This window comes from Lepeophtheirus salmonis, chromosome 7 (genome assembly GCF_016086655.4).
Source record: "Lepeophtheirus salmonis chromosome 7, UVic_Lsal_1.4, whole genome shotgun sequence".
NCBI lineage: Eukaryota > Metazoa > Arthropoda > Copepoda > Siphonostomatoida > Caligidae > Lepeophtheirus > Lepeophtheirus salmonis.
The window spans coordinates 36,214,513-36,230,663 of record NC_052137.2 but is presented as its reverse complement, the minus strand read 5'-3'; the positions used below and the strand labels follow the sequence as shown (position 1 = coordinate 36,230,663).

At 30.4% G+C, this 16,151-nt stretch overlaps 1 long non-coding RNA gene across 1 annotated transcript; it reads right to left on the bottom strand.

Moving 5' to 3' along the window:
- Window positions 1-2,714: 2,714 nt before the first annotated feature.
- Window positions 2,715-3,910, bottom strand: LOC139905956 (uncharacterized). The gene is made up of 3 exons (XR_011781125.1): window positions 3,263-3,910; window positions 3,068-3,207; window positions 2,715-3,005 (listed from the first exon to the last, which is right to left on the bottom strand). It is a non-coding gene; the product is annotated as an uncharacterized lncRNA (long non-coding RNA).
- Between the last annotated feature and the right edge of the window lie 12,241 nt (window positions 3,911-16,151).

Sequence of the window (16,151 nt, the reverse complement as noted above, 5' to 3'; positions counted from 1 at the left end):
AATCGATGTTGGGTCATTTAAAAAAAGGGTTTAAATTGATTATATTATTGGTTGCTATACTTGAACAGAAAACGACAATGAAGGCAAACAGGCAAAAGAGTGCATATCTTCTTCACAACTATCACTCTGTAAAAAAGTCGCAGACATTATGAATTACTCTGTTGAGGTTGTCGTAAAGTCAGAAGACTCATGAACAGTGGTGAGACCCTCTCAGGGAAGATACTAAGGGGAGGACACATAAACATTGTCACTGAAGACTTCTTGACCGGTGTGGCCATTGAAATTGAAGTACAAGGAGTACTAAGAGGTGATGAAAGAGGTTATAAAGCCCTTATTGGATGCCAACTACTCCAAAGGGGACTACTGGTTGCAACAATACTCAGTACTTGGCCATAAGACCAAAACATCTCAAGCCTGAGGCAAAGAAAACATTGTCGATTTCTGCCCTCCAAACTCGTGGTCCCCACATCACCGGAATGTTCGACAAGGGACTATGGAATATAGGGTTTCATGATGAGCAAGTCCTACATAGTCCCCCAGTGTAATGTTGACTCCTTGAAGGCCTTTGTCGAGAAGAACTGGGATGATATGTCCAATCACTACGTCATTAAGGTATGAAAGGCCTTCAGGCCCATACTGGAAGACAGGGTTGCCCCTGGTAGAGGACATTTTGAGCAGTAATTGTTGATATTATAAGGTATACCTCTGATAAAAAAATATTCCTTAAATTATATACATGTTGTTCTGATGAAGGTGATTTAAATTTAACTATCAAAAACAGTATGATTTTCTTAAGAACACTCTAGTATCCCAATTCTTCTCATTTATGGAATTATTATTCAACCATTGTTGGGAATTGGGTTATAGCTGATTGAATTCGACCAATCAGCCCTCAAATCAGGTGATAAGAGGGAATAAGACAGAAAAATCGACGGCTCACTACAAAATACAATTTGAATTTTGTGTCGTAACGCGGTACTTCGCTAAAATAATTGGGAGTATCACACAATTTAGTATAGATTGCATATTTTTTCTCCGTTCTACATCTTGTTAATGAGAATAAACTGTCTATTCATTTATTTCTTTATCCCTTTTAACCAATGAAAAACGAAAATATTCTTTACTCATCAGTTTCTTTTTTTTATTCTACTTTTCTGATTATAGTACTGAAAGATACAGATTATCGAAATACTAAAAATGATATCGAGTGTACAAAAGAATTATCTCAAAATAATAAGAATTATTTATCACCCTTTATATAGATCTAATTGATCAGAAACAGGGTTACTATGTATCGACAAGCATGTATGTGTATTAAAACCAACCCAATATCTATGATCCATTGGAAGATAATATTTTGTAAAGTATATTAAATGTACATACATTTTATCTATTTAGTATCTTATACTTTTTTGAATGAATTCTCTGAAGAAGTTGAAGATGTGTTATCTAAGACATTTAATAAACAATTTTCTATGCTCGCTAATCATTAAATGTACATAATTACATAGTACATACAGAAAGCTTCAGATTTCATTGATAGAAGTATTTAATTTTTAATATACATTTATGTTTGGTTCTAAGAAAAAAAAAAAAGGTAATCTACATATTAAAATAAATTATTATTAAAAAAATATTTTTTTAAAAAGAAAAACCTTGAATTCTAGGTTAAGAAGATTTAAATCTTTAGATAAAGTATTTTATAACAGCGTAGCTACTACGTACACCATTGTACATACAACACAGAGGGAGCTTCCAGGGAGTTGTACATGCACACATAATTCAAGTCATACAATTTCCTTCCTTGTAAAAATTGTAGTAAAGACACGAGTAGGTTTGTATGTATAAGCTCAACAATTTTAATTAATGTATATGTTTACTATATATAATTCTTATAAAATTTTCATGATGATTAAAATCATTTGATATTTCAACAAGGCTTTTATTAAAGCTATTGTATTTGTATCTACAAATAAAAGCTATCAATCTTCTATTTTCAAGCTTAAAAAATACAAATAAACTTCACACATGCGGAAAAAGATTTGGGATTATTGGAATGATTTATATATACAAAGAAATGCCATAACTACGCATACTCAACTGCATTTTTTTGCATAAAAAGATTCATAGAGCATGTAATTTTCCGTGTTCATGTAGTCTTGGGGAAAAAATTACGAATAGACCTTGTGCAGAAGTTATAGGTCATCAAGTTTGATTTATGAATAAAGGTTTGTTTATGTCCAAAAGAAAAAAGAGGAACCAGATAGTTGAAGGTGTATTTGCGGGCGCACTTGCGCAAAACACGATTCCCACAACCCTACTTATAAGTATAGTTGATAATATTGTAGAGAAAACGCGTGCAAGTAGGAGGGGGAAAAAGACATATGGTATCATTGTTTAAAATACTGATGTGATTATCATCTGCCTGCTTTATTATGATTTTTGAGGGTATAACGAATGTATTTATTAGCAAAATGTTTAATGAAGATATACTACGTATAATTGACTTCGATGTTTTGTATCTGTTACAGTAGATTTGAAAAAGTCACACTCCATGAAATTGTAATTCATTATGAACCTTATTCTCAGAATAATAACTAATGAAACGACAAAGTAGAGTATTTGAAATATATTTGAAGCTCAAAGTTTAAAAGAAGGCTTTAATTAAATATAATCTACATAAAAAATAAACCATTAAACATTTAAGTTAAATATACAAAATTAAACAATTAAAATCATATAACTATTAATAATAATAAATTATAAATACAGAATATTGAAATAATAGATTGATCCAGATAATTTTTTCTTGTTCTAACATCGGAATTAAGTTAAATATGTCATAACTTTAGGTTGCAATACACACGCGAGACGTGGAGTTTAATCAAAAAGATAATCATCCCTCTTCTTCATGTGGAAGTTACTATATACAATTGTGCACAGGATAGATATATTTTATGAGTTTTCTGAACACCATTTCTTGGAGCCCATCAACCATAGCTAACCTTTAAGTGATAAAAAGTAATATTTATTGACTATGTAATATTGGAAAACCTAATTATCATACCCAACTCTTAAAGCGAAGTAAGTAGTCTCAGACAAACTAGTTGCAAACCATCCAAAGCTACTACCCCCGTTGTTGTGACCATTTAAGCAGTTGTTTTTGCCCTTTACTGAGTTGTGTTTCATAATTCTTGATATGTTTAGCTAAAATAGAATCATATTTTATGGTTAGATTAAAAAAAAAAAATTGAATACTTACTGAGAGATAGTACAAAATTCAAAGTTCCATTTCGATATTCGTAAATACTTTTACTGATAACTTGATCATCATTTGGTGTGGATGACTTAAAACATTTTTATATGTATTTCTATATATGACATCAGTACCAACATCCTCCATTAATTTAATGATGGTTCCTCGGGAAGGGATATGTTTACCCTTGTATTTCTCCATAAATTTTTTGAACGTAGATGATTAGCAATGGATAAGGTTATATTACATGCAATAAGCATCGTTGTGAGATCAAAGTTAAAGTCTGACTTGATGTATTCATCGTCAAATTGATTTTATAGATGAATATCCATACTCTTGTTATGAGATGAGGATAATGAGTGGTGTGTAATTCTAGACAGGGGACTAAAGGCACATTTATATCGACAAATCCGACAAACCATCTGTTTCTCATCCGGTAAGTATTTTCCAAATTCCTAGGCCTCCATTTTCAGAAATCCAGACAGAAGGCGACGTTATTTTTTGCATTTTATTCAGTTCTCTATCGACTATCCCCATCTAATATTATTATATTAATATTGAATAATAAAGGCGGGAATGATAACGTTCATGATTGATAGAAGAAGATGTATATTATTTAATCAATGATGCCATAAGTAATTCTTCTCTTCTCCTTGCACGCTTTTCTATTCTTACCAAAATTATCACCCTTACTTATAAGTCATTATGAGGCTGCTGGAACAACATTTTTGTTTAGTTATAATTTTGATTTTATTATGTATTCCCACATATTTATTTGTGGATGGACATCAATACTGTTGCAGCAACATAAACTTAAATACTAACCTATAGGCATATTTTATCACCTGTTGATTGATCTACTCTTTCTTATCACTATGTAATTTTTGTGGCCGGCTAAAACCCCCATTTATTTAAACCATAGATCACTAAAATGACCACTGAAATTTTAAATTGCAGTAAGTTTGGTCTTTAATGCATTTCTTTTAAAATTTAGTTTTCGAGTATAATTTCGATTCAAAGCCATTATACATATATTGTTATAAGTAACTTATATTTTAGAAGCAGTGAGATTAACCCGAATTCAATATGTTTCTTATCCAGCGTATTTGATTTGTATTTATTGATTAGATGTAAGTAATCTAATTGACTTATTTATATCTAATTTCTGATCTTTTCCTCCCTCTAAAATATTCATTTCTTCTTACAATTAGTAAACCACTATTCAACTTTTTTAGACGGCAAATATTTTTAAGTTGTAATAGGTCCATAAAAAGGCTTTAGAGGCCAAACCTAATGCGATTGAAAATTGTAATGGTCATTTTCGTGTTCTATGGCTTAAATATCCATAATAAATGTGGGTTTTAGCCGGCGAGCGTTTCAAGACTTGAATTTTGTTCATATTCTTATTAGTATCCTTAAAAACTGAAATTATTTCTTGTTAAGTATGTAGGGAACGAACTTATAGGTAGCTACTATTAAATAAAAAAAAGTTCAGTAGTTGTGTAGAATGATGACATAGGAAGAGTTCTCAAGTCTTATGTAATGAGCGTAAGACTCAGGCATTTCCAATCAATCCCAGGCCACACATTGCATTTCTTAGACCTATCATCCATCAAAATAGTTTAAAATATCCGTTCTATCACCACAATGTCTCAATTCGAAGCCTTAACTAGCGTCCTAAAGGCCTGAATGCTTATTACAAAGCCGTTTATTGTTTAATCTAATGTTTGGATTACATGCAATATTTTTCATTAATCAGAACTTATTTTAAAATTAAAGGAGACAGAAGAATGACGTTACTAAAGAGTTCCTCCATTATTTGCCTTATGGAGGTAAAAAACAAAAGTAAAAGCGAGAGGACATGAACAGGGTCCAGATGTGGTAATTGAAATGGTCGAGCAACTTTATCAAAAAACAGCCCAAAAATAGTTTGTGATAATCTGTTGCCTTCGCTGGATCAAATGGATTACTTAGGAGTTAAAGGGATAGTCGATACATTGAGAAAAACTAGGCTCAATAATTTGAATCTGTCAACTAAAACTGAACTAAATAAGATGAGGAAAGGAGATATGAAATACGTGTATATTGACAATGAATCATCGACAGTAGAGGCATACAATACTTTCAAAGGATCATTTATTGAAAAGGAAACGAAATGTTCTAGAAAAAAGTAACTACATATACAATGTTTGAGACGTCCTCGAATCTAATAATTATTTCTATGTATTCTATAGTCATTAACCAAACGATGTAGGACATCAATCATATCCATTCTTTTAAAGACTCGAATAGTTTCAATACAATGAAGGGATAACGAGGAAATTCAACCATAAATACAAACATATATATTGCGTGGGTATTTCACCATTTTTGTTGTGAGACAAATAAGAGCCCTACAATTAAACGTCGTTCCTGTCTTTTTTTTCGAGAATCCATCAAAATCCTCATTTTGATACATTCCTAAAGATATATTCTAACATAGACTTGTAGATAATTTTATTATGTAGACACGGCTCACAAAATAGTTGGAAATCTTTTCTAAAACCAATGACTTGGTTCGTAACATCAACCTGTTTGACCTATAGAGCCTAATGACCTTCAAAGCACATTTGTCCTACACAATTATTACCATATCTTTATGTATGCAATACATATAATGTTTTTTGACCTTAAATAGATCCCAAACGTTGATATCTTTTTTTTAAAAACAATTTTAATGCAAAAATAAATATATTATTTGCCTTTTCACAACATCAGCATATTTTATATATAGATAAATTGTCTCCATTTATCTCAGTTTGTCCTTATATACATACATATATAATATTTCAAGTCATACTAATCCTTAAAAGGCTATTTTTAAAGCATTATCTTTATTTTTCAACTATTTAACAAAAATTTCCTAATTTGGAGTTGATCAAGATAATTTTTAAAAGCTTACTTTTCAAGTAATTTCCCCAAAAATCACTTCCTTATATTTGACATTAAAAAAAAAAAGATTGGAGAATTTTGCAAGGTTAAAATTCAAGCATAGATATTTTAATAGCTTATGTAAAATACTGTGTGATATACATATACAAGACATGCATAAGAAGATTCGAAATATATCCTCGACCTTTACTGTTTAAAGGGGATTATTTCGAAGATACTCATTTCAGAGTCTACATAGAAATTTATTACTAGCTTTAATCGTAAATCTTTTGAATGTTGTATTTTTTTAGAAATTGTCGATGTTAGGATATTTTATTTCTATTATGGTAACATTTGTAATTATGGATGAATACCGCACTATAATTATATTTGAAATTAAATATTTTTAGAAATAAAGTTTTCTTTTAAAAATTTATTCAAAAAGTAAATAACTCACCCGTATCAGAAGTACAATTATTATTGAGATCTGTGCATTTGCTCACAATCATTAACTAACTTGCCAAAATTAGTGGTAAAGTTGATTGTGGTGATTCTGAATACAGACTAAAGATGTGAGTTTCTGATCAAAGACCAGTTGTTTGATTTGTTAATTTTGAGTATTGAAAAAGTCTGCTTGCAAATGTACGTTAATACAAGTACCACAAGTATTTTTTTAAATTTTTTTTGATGTTTTAAAATTTATTTGAGTTAAGAGATGCATACAACTCAATCAGTCATTTACTTTCACTCATCTTCTTCAAAGACTCATCATCATACAAATAAATAAGTTTTTCATTGGTTGGATCAATATTACGGGCAATATGTGAGCTAAGTAAATTAAACTGATTTTCAATTGATTTTTTTTTTCTTTTTAGTGCCAATAACACCTATTTATTTTTCAGAAAGATACAGCAATATATGTCAACTGTAAATATCATGTTAATTACATTTTCCATATTCCAATTTGTGACAGAATTAGCATAGCAGTGTGCGTTCACGCATTTATTCCTTAATCCATTTCGATATTATTGAACTGTTTAACTGGAATTCGTGGCATTTATTTTTGTAAACATGAAAAAGGAACTCCGTAATAACTGCCTCTATCTCATATCTTCGTCAACTCCTGGAGACATCAAGAGAAGCCAGTCCTTCTTCCTCACTGTTACTCCATAGCCTTCCTTAACCCTTTCCTCGAACATGCCCCGTATCTCCAATAACTTGGGGCAACACACGAAGAGGACGTGAGATGACGTTTCCACTTTCTCTTTACAGAAACTACATTTTCTTTCTTCTTCCGGGGTGTGTTTGGAATTCGTATGGAGAGAGCCTGTCACCAATTGGTATCGAAATATTTTCTGATGTGAGTTTGTGAAGGGGTTAATTAAAATACGTTTTGCATTATTCAGTATAGATTCGTCAAGAGCACCGTGACTATGAAGTAACCGTTTCTTCATCAATTCTCTCGGGTTGTTATGGCTTAAGCTCCTTACTATTACAATTTTAATTGATCTGCTGGGATCATTTCCAAAGGCGAAAAGACAAGGAATGTTGGGTTTACACAGCTTGGCTTATCTTTGGATCGGTCTCGTAAAAGAATTTAGTGTAAGTTTGTGGCAAAGAAAATAAAAAAAGAATTATGTACCCATATGTTTGTTTTTTTGTTGTTGTTTTTTAAAGAAAAGGAACCTATTTTCGTCTACGGTTTGAGACCGCTCCCTAAAAACACTAATAAATATCATATTTATATAACTCGAATGATAAAGTCCCAACAGGATAGAGAGAGAACATGTATGTATACAAGTAGTACACACATGTACATCACAGTTTCTCGTTTACATGAAAATTTAGTTGTATAATTATTGTACTTTTTATAATGTTTTTCTTTGGCCCGTCTTTTCTACAATTTTTACTAAATGTTTTTTAAATTATTAGTGATGTGAATTCTGGCTCTTTTTAGAGAACCGGCTCTATCGGCTCCCAAACAGCTCTTCAGATTTTTTTGTTGCTTTAACAGATATATTACAATTACAGAGGCGTCCACATAGGGGCGTCTGCATGGAGTGGGTGGGCTGTAGCCCCCTCCAAATATCCAAATTTTCAAAGAAATTGATTTAAAAAAAATTAAATTTCTGCATTATAATTTTTGAAATTTTTGTCCTATAAATTTGATTTTTGTAAACAGCTTTGGATTTTAGAAATTTTAATATTTGAAATTTAATTTTTGGAATTTTTTTCCAAAAATTTGCAGAAACAAACCCCCTTGCAGACTCTCTGACCTGGCTCCAGATTGGTGGGGAGCCGGCTTCCGTTGTTCACTTTGAAGAGCTGGCTCATAGAACCCTTACTTTCACGAACGAAATATCACTATTAATTTGTATCAATTTATCAAATTCGAGGCAAAAACTTTTTATTTGTTTTTTTAGAGTAATTGAAAAGAATAACCTGTTTTCTTGCAATACAAATTCTATGAAAGTTGGAGGAGTGTGACCAATGGTTTCTTTAGTTCTTAAGCCACTGATCAAAACTATGTTTTTTATGACAAATATTGATTTTTGTAAACTTTTTTAATTGTCTTGTTAAACTCGAACAAAATCTAGGTTAAGTTGTGAATACAAATTTTGCTGCAATATTAGATAAAGAATACTCTAATAGTTGGCAAGAGTAACGTTATTAGCCAGCTACCATATCATTTAGCATTTTTTTTTCTTTTTCAAAGAAAGGTTGACATATTGAATGAAAATCTCTCTGTAACATATTATGTCAAATTGAAACACACTTAGTAAACTATGTAAGTTTTAAGTCGACATATTATCATCTAATATTTTGTTTTGTTTTTCTTCATATTAATTAATAATTTACACACTCTTGAACCAGTTTATGTGACTTTCCATTAATAAACCTTGGAAAAATAATACTTGATTAATGAGTATATAATCAAAAAACATGATATCCAATACATATACAAAAATTATTTTTATGGTTATGGAACTAAGGAAATAATCAAAGTTACTTTTATGTTATGATTCTATTGACTTTGAAACTTCTTTAAAGGAATTAAACCGATAATTATATTTTCGTGTTAAAGTCAAGTTACAGTGATTCATCTTAAATCAAATCAACAATATTTATGTATCCTCAAATTGAAGAAATTACGAATAGCTTTACATCTATTAGCTATCTACCCATGTAGGTACTTTATACTTTCTGAGATTAAATGTGAATTAACAAAAGGAATTACGTACTGTTGAGTTAAGACAAAAACAATCTTGAACATTAATTGAGAAGAAAAGAAGAAATGATCTAACTATATCATTCTTGTACATTATATAGAGGATATAACAACAAAATCCGGTGCTTTTGATCTATCTTCTTTAAATTAACATAAAATGGTCATTTTTTTAAATAGATTTGTTCAAAAACACAGCATCAGATACAATCAATGTAGCCTACGTTTACCTCAACAACATCCTGGATTCGGCCCTTGATCCGCACACAGCCCCTGGAAACTAGAGTTGGTTCTAAGCTATTACATTATTGCAAGACTATGGAGTTGATCAAGGACTTCTTGGAGGTGTGAGGACTTCTTTTGTCCTTTGACTCAAAGCAGCGGAATCAGGTCGGAGGAGCAAAAGGATTCTTAATTGTCACAGTGCTCATGAAGTTTTTCTGTTATGGTCCATTGTTACCTCCAGGGTCTTCCTCATCTCCATAACCTTTCTCCGGTCAATCCCTTTCATCTTTGAAACTTCAGCATTGCTAATATACAAATCGTTTCTCCCCACACATGTTTTCTGTCTCTAAAAATGTAATAGGCTTGAAATCTTTTGTTGTGGACTCCATGGCTGTGTTATAGGCTCTAAGTTAAATGTTTATTTGTATATTAAAAAAATATATATAATTAATAATAAAAAAAAAAATAGCAAAACCTTGTCTTCATATATGCTGGAAAAATTCGGAAATCTGGAGTGCTGGACTTCTTAATAACAGCTTGTATATGTAAATATTTTATAAGAATATTTTAGCCAATTTTACGCCTTATTTCTGGGTTAAATTAAAATACCAAAGAATATTGACTATAGTTTACAATATCCATTTGATTTAAGATACTTAACTTTGAACTCATATGACATTTTGAAATCTTTCACATGGATAATTTTTTTATTCAGAATCAGAATGATCTATTGATAGAAATGGGCTATCAGGGGCGTCCGTAGGATTATATATATATATTTTTTTTTGCAGAGGGCTTGGTGTTTGGCAATCCATAGCTGGTCTTAAGAAGTTAAGTTTTTTTTGGAAAAAATTTCCACAATGAAATTTCAAATATTTCATTTGTTGAAAAAAATTGCAAAAAACATACCTATTTACAGAAAATTAATTTTTGGGGATTTTTTTTTCCAAAATCCATAGCTATTCACTTAAAATTAAAGTTTTTTAGAAAAAAATTAGAAAAATCAATTTATTTAGAAGAAAGTTAGAAAATTATTTTTTTTTTGAAAAATATTTCAAAAATCCATAGCTATTCACAAAAAATTAAATATTTGTGAAAAAACTATGAAATATAAATTTTTTTTCTCTTTTGCATAATTTACCATAATTACAAAAATTCCTTAATTTACTACAACCACTTCAGCCCACCCCGGAAAATCATTCATGAAAAACTACAATTAATGTAATACTATTGATTCTAGCTTGCATTAGTATAGATGTGATTCCTCTAATCTTTATTATTTATTTTCTGGAGTTTACTTTTTGTATGTTTAAGTTTACTTCTTGTCCTTTTTTATTATTAATTTATCGGTGTACTATTAAAAATAAAGGAGTTATGTTATTGTCTTAAAGGAGTAAAGAAGTTATTTTTTATATTAGGTTCAAAAGTAAAAATATTGCTAGAGTGTCTCAAAGACACTATATTAACTGTTCAGTAATGTTCGCATACTCTAGGAAAAAGGGAGCAAGGGGTAGGGATAGTAACCCTAGCATTTCATTGATTATGTTTACTGATGAAAATCTGGTGCTTTTTGGGTATGCTTAAAAAATCAACCGAAAATCAACATGGTAACTCTGACAATTTGAAGAATGTTTTGAAGGAGAGCAGTTTAGTAGTAATGACATTTAACTAGATCAGCTATAATCATCTGTGACAAGGGAGTTGGAAATAAACAAGGTCATGGGGAATTATTATTCATATGTCAATCCTCAACTCTACTCTGGATCCAACAAGGACTTACAACTATGCCTATGGCATAAATCCTCAAGGTTACTCTTCGTCATTGACGAGCACAAACAAATATTCAAATCAAGTTTGGAATATAATTGAATATAGTAGACAAGAAAGTTTACTGCTCATGATTTAAATAATTATTACAAACGCTCTGGTAAAGAAAATTCATTCTTTAGATGACCAATTTAAAAATACAATATAAAGAAACGGGCGAGCTAAAAATGACACACGATTTTTATCCCTAATTATGTCAACACTTACATTTTTTTATGCGTCTAAAATATGCATTTGTCAGTGTGTTTTTATTGGCAGAAGATGATCCTCACATCATGTTTCAAGGCATTTTATTTAAAATGTCATGCATATTTCAATGTCAATACAAGGTACATATTTAAACAACAAGGATTCATAAAGCGTATCATTATACATATATTTCCTTACCATGTTTCATAGTTTTGTTTAACATCGATGTAAGTTCATAATATCTACATGTAAGCTTAGATAATATATTAGATTGGCCACGTCACCAATTGTCTATAAACGGAACTTCAGCATTTTGATATCCAGTGATTTTTTCATATTTTTGTATCTCTTTTAAAAACTTTTCATCACGAGGTTTAAGAGGGTTAGTTATTTTATACAGAAAAAGATAATAATTTAATTAACAATATATAATTATTATTGAATATCACAGCTATGGATGGTTAACTGATTTTCATAAATTGCTCTATTAAAAACTGAAAATTTTATATACTATTCTGTCAAACCTTTAGCTTTTTATTTTGGATTTACGTTCCTTGCTACCCCAAAGCATTATAGAGAGTTACTATAATTCTAAGAAAACTTTGGAATATTGCCTTCTACCAGGAGTGTCTGCAGGTTATACTTGGTAGTGTGCGATTTTTTTGGAAAAAGTTTTAAAAACTTTTATCTAAAATATTAAATTTTTATAAATTGCTCTATTAAAAACTCAATATCTAAATTACAATTATTTTAATTTTATAAACACGTGCCTTACTACTCCAACGCATTAAAAAGAGTTACTGTAACTCTAAAAAAACTTATAATACTGCCTTCTACCGGGGGTGTCCACAGAAAAAAAAGTTTCAAAAATTAAATTTCAAAATTAAACTTTTCGGAAAATAAATTAAAAAATCCATAGCTATTCACAAAAAATAATTTTTTTTTGAAACAAAGTTTCAAAAATTAAATTTAAAATATAATATTTTTGGAAAATAAACTAAAAAATCCCCTCATATTTATTTAAAGTATGAAATTTTTTGAAAAAATTTCAAAATCCAAGGTTGTTCAAAAAAAATTAAATTATAAAATTTATTGGAGAAGAATTTAGTAAATCCATATTTATAGACAGAAAATTAAAGTTTTTGGAAAAAAAAACATTGAAAAATTAAATTAAATTTTAAATATGACATATTTTCTAGTAAAAAATAAAAATTTGCTAATTTGGGGCGCGGAGCTATGTACATCCTCTCCCTTGGGGACTCCCCTGTTTAAAGACTGATAGCCGCCCCGCATTATAAAAAAAAGAAGTTATTTCGCTGTGCCTTGTAATTCTGTTTAAATCGATCTATAACAATCACTTGAGACCGAAACTCGAATCAAACCTCAACACTAGTAGTTTATATACAAATGACCGATTTTATTTGTACAAAAAAACCAGTATTCCTATAACCAAATACGTCCGAGTGATCAATTCTACCTACTTCCTGTAAGGCATAGAAACTAATCGATTAATCGACCAAAAAACCATATTTATACAATCCATGCACAATATTGTACGTACATGACTACACAATGAGAATGCTTTTGACTTCTCATCCATTCTATTGGAAGATCATACTTAATTTGTCAAATTGATTCAGGATACATTTCCTACAATTACTAACTCCGTAAAAAGAGTCAAGGGTTTGTGTTATAGGGGCATCCGTAAGTGGTGGACTGGAGGGGCTTCCCCCCACCCCCAATTTCCAGAAAAATTAATTCTTCCAATTTTTTTTACCAAAAAATTTAATTTCTTTGAATAGCTTTGGATTTTTGATTTTTTTTCCAAAAATTTTTATATTTAAAATTTAATTTTTGAAATTATTTTCAAATTTAAATTTTAAGTAAATATCTGCGGTTTTCACTCCTAATTTTTTGCAAAATAGCGAGGTTTTTCTAAAAAAAAATCCAAAAATTTCAATACTTGAATTTTTTTTTGTAAGCAGCTGTAGATTTTTGAAATTTGTTGGAAAGTAGCTTTGGATTTTTGAAATTTTTTGGAAAAAAATCTACTTTAAAAACTGTCCTATTCTAAAAACCAAAAAAAGAATATCCTGCTGACGTTCTGTGTTACTGATATTGTACATTCAAAATCTCGTGAATATAATTTTTTTTTTTTTTGCATGAAATGAATCATGCTAATGTTGATTCTTTTAGAAAATCAGTCCTTGAGAAGATTTATTGCTTATGGTTAATAAATATATTGGAATGAAGTGGGGAAAAGAGTAACTCTGGAATAAGATGGGATCAAGGATAATTTTTAAGGTTAATTGTCTTAGAGATACAGAATAATACAAAATAAACAACCTGCTAAATCCATTTAATTGATACTTTTATAATCCACGTACAAATGTGGATTTAGTGCATTTTACTAAATAGGAGTAACCTTAACGATTTAGACATTCATTCATTTGCAATTACTTCCGTAATTTTAAACACAAAGAATGTGTAGCATTGATTTCATGAATTAAAAAAGAAAAGAAAATAGAAAGTTATTTTCTATTTATAACAGCATTTAAAGACCTTTTATTTTAAATTAATCAATCTCTTTGCAAATTTTCAATCTACATTTTGTTTTAAACTTTCTGATTAATTTATGCGAAAAAAACGTCTTGTATTTCTTTGTAAAACTATCTGGAATAAATTTTAATTAGTTCCTTGATTAAATATTTATTTATTTAAGTAATATTGACCAGCTATTGTAAATTTTAAAAACTCTATTCACACGGGGTGAGGATTTTAAATCCAATAAATTTAAGGATAATATATCTAGTAGGTATGCGCCTATGACATGAGACTTTCGGCTATATGGTTAAGTGTCGCCAGTTAGACATTATAGACTGGTCCAGAAATCTAAATCTTATTTTGACATGCGTCAACAATGTTTAATTCATTAATTGTGTAGTTTCGTTCAACAACGCACTGGTTTTGCTCGTAAAAATGTCCAAATTTGTGCGTACAAACTACAATGTGCGGACATCAATGATTTTCTGTTACCAATCAAAGAAAAAGGCTTCTCAAGCCCATCAAATGCTTGTGGAAGCTTTCAGTGGACATGTTCTAAGAAGAGCACAGTGCTTCAGGTTGTTTGAAAAATTCCAAAGTAATGATTTTTATGGAAAGAAGACAATGTTGTGTGTGTTCTAGGAACATTGTTTTGTCATATGGTATGACCTTCTATAATCCCGTCAAATCGATAATGGAGATCGCTACAAACAACAATTGGCGATTTGAACCATACTATACGCCAAAAATGCCCAAAATATGAAGCCAGGCAACACAAGGTAATTTTCCTTGATGATAACATCTTTCTATAGCCACCCACCAGCTTATTGAATCATACAACTGGGAACCTCTTGCACATACGGCTTACTAAGTAGACTTGTTTACATTGATGGGCCACCCACTCAATGATTTATGTTTTGATTCTCACACTGAAGACAAAAAATGGATCGACGATGGCTGGTTTGCAGCCAAAGACGGACAATTTTTTTTGGAAAGGCATCCATAAATTGCCTGAAAGATGGGGAAAATGTGTGGCTAGCGAAGTTGCATACTTTAAAAATTATAAGTAACCATTTTTTCACAATAAACGTTCCATTTTTTAAAAAGTATCATTTCATAGGCACATGCCTGGTATATAATAATGTATAACCCAAAATTAATTCAGCAATACACAAATCTTTTGCTCTTACAAGATGGGATCCGTAGTGAAGTAAATCCTTCAAACCAAAGTCCTCCAGATTCAACTACAGCCTCCATACTACCCCTGAACATGACACAAGCCTTGATAAGGAACTCTTTGCCCATGTTGGCCACTACCTCAAGAATGAAAGACCACTAGGAGTCAACAGTAAAATGTGAACGTTTACTGGACTCTCTCTCCAAGACAGTCACACAGAGTGGTACAAAGGGTTCAGATCCGTAGAGGTAGGGCGCCAGATTTCCTTTGCTAAACACATATAAGTCTTACAAATGTTGGTTTTTCTGGAATAAATCAGGTTACAATTACCCGATTTGGGCAAAACGTACTAATGAAAAATTATAGCATGGCATTGGATCTGTTAAAACCAATTTAAACTCTATTGTATAATTACTTATAAAGTAATTTGCATCCTTGGACGTGTAACCGCATGGAGGTACACAATAATGCCGCACAATAATATGGGGAGGACATTTAAAGGATTTCGTATTTTCACTTATACAGTTTTTCATTTGAATCTGATTAGCACACATTCATAAACATCAATTTCAGGGAGGCCAAGATATTGAGATCAAAAATTGTTTCTGATATAAAGTCCCCAACCTGTATAAATAGGTATCCTTTAATTTTATGTGCAAGCAAGTGTTTTTTTTTGCAAAATTAATTAATATTGCTATTATTTTTATAGAAATATTATAACCTGGATAAATTTAGTAATTTTTACTCCATAAATCAACTATATATTTTCACAAAACATTTTTTTATTCATCAGACCA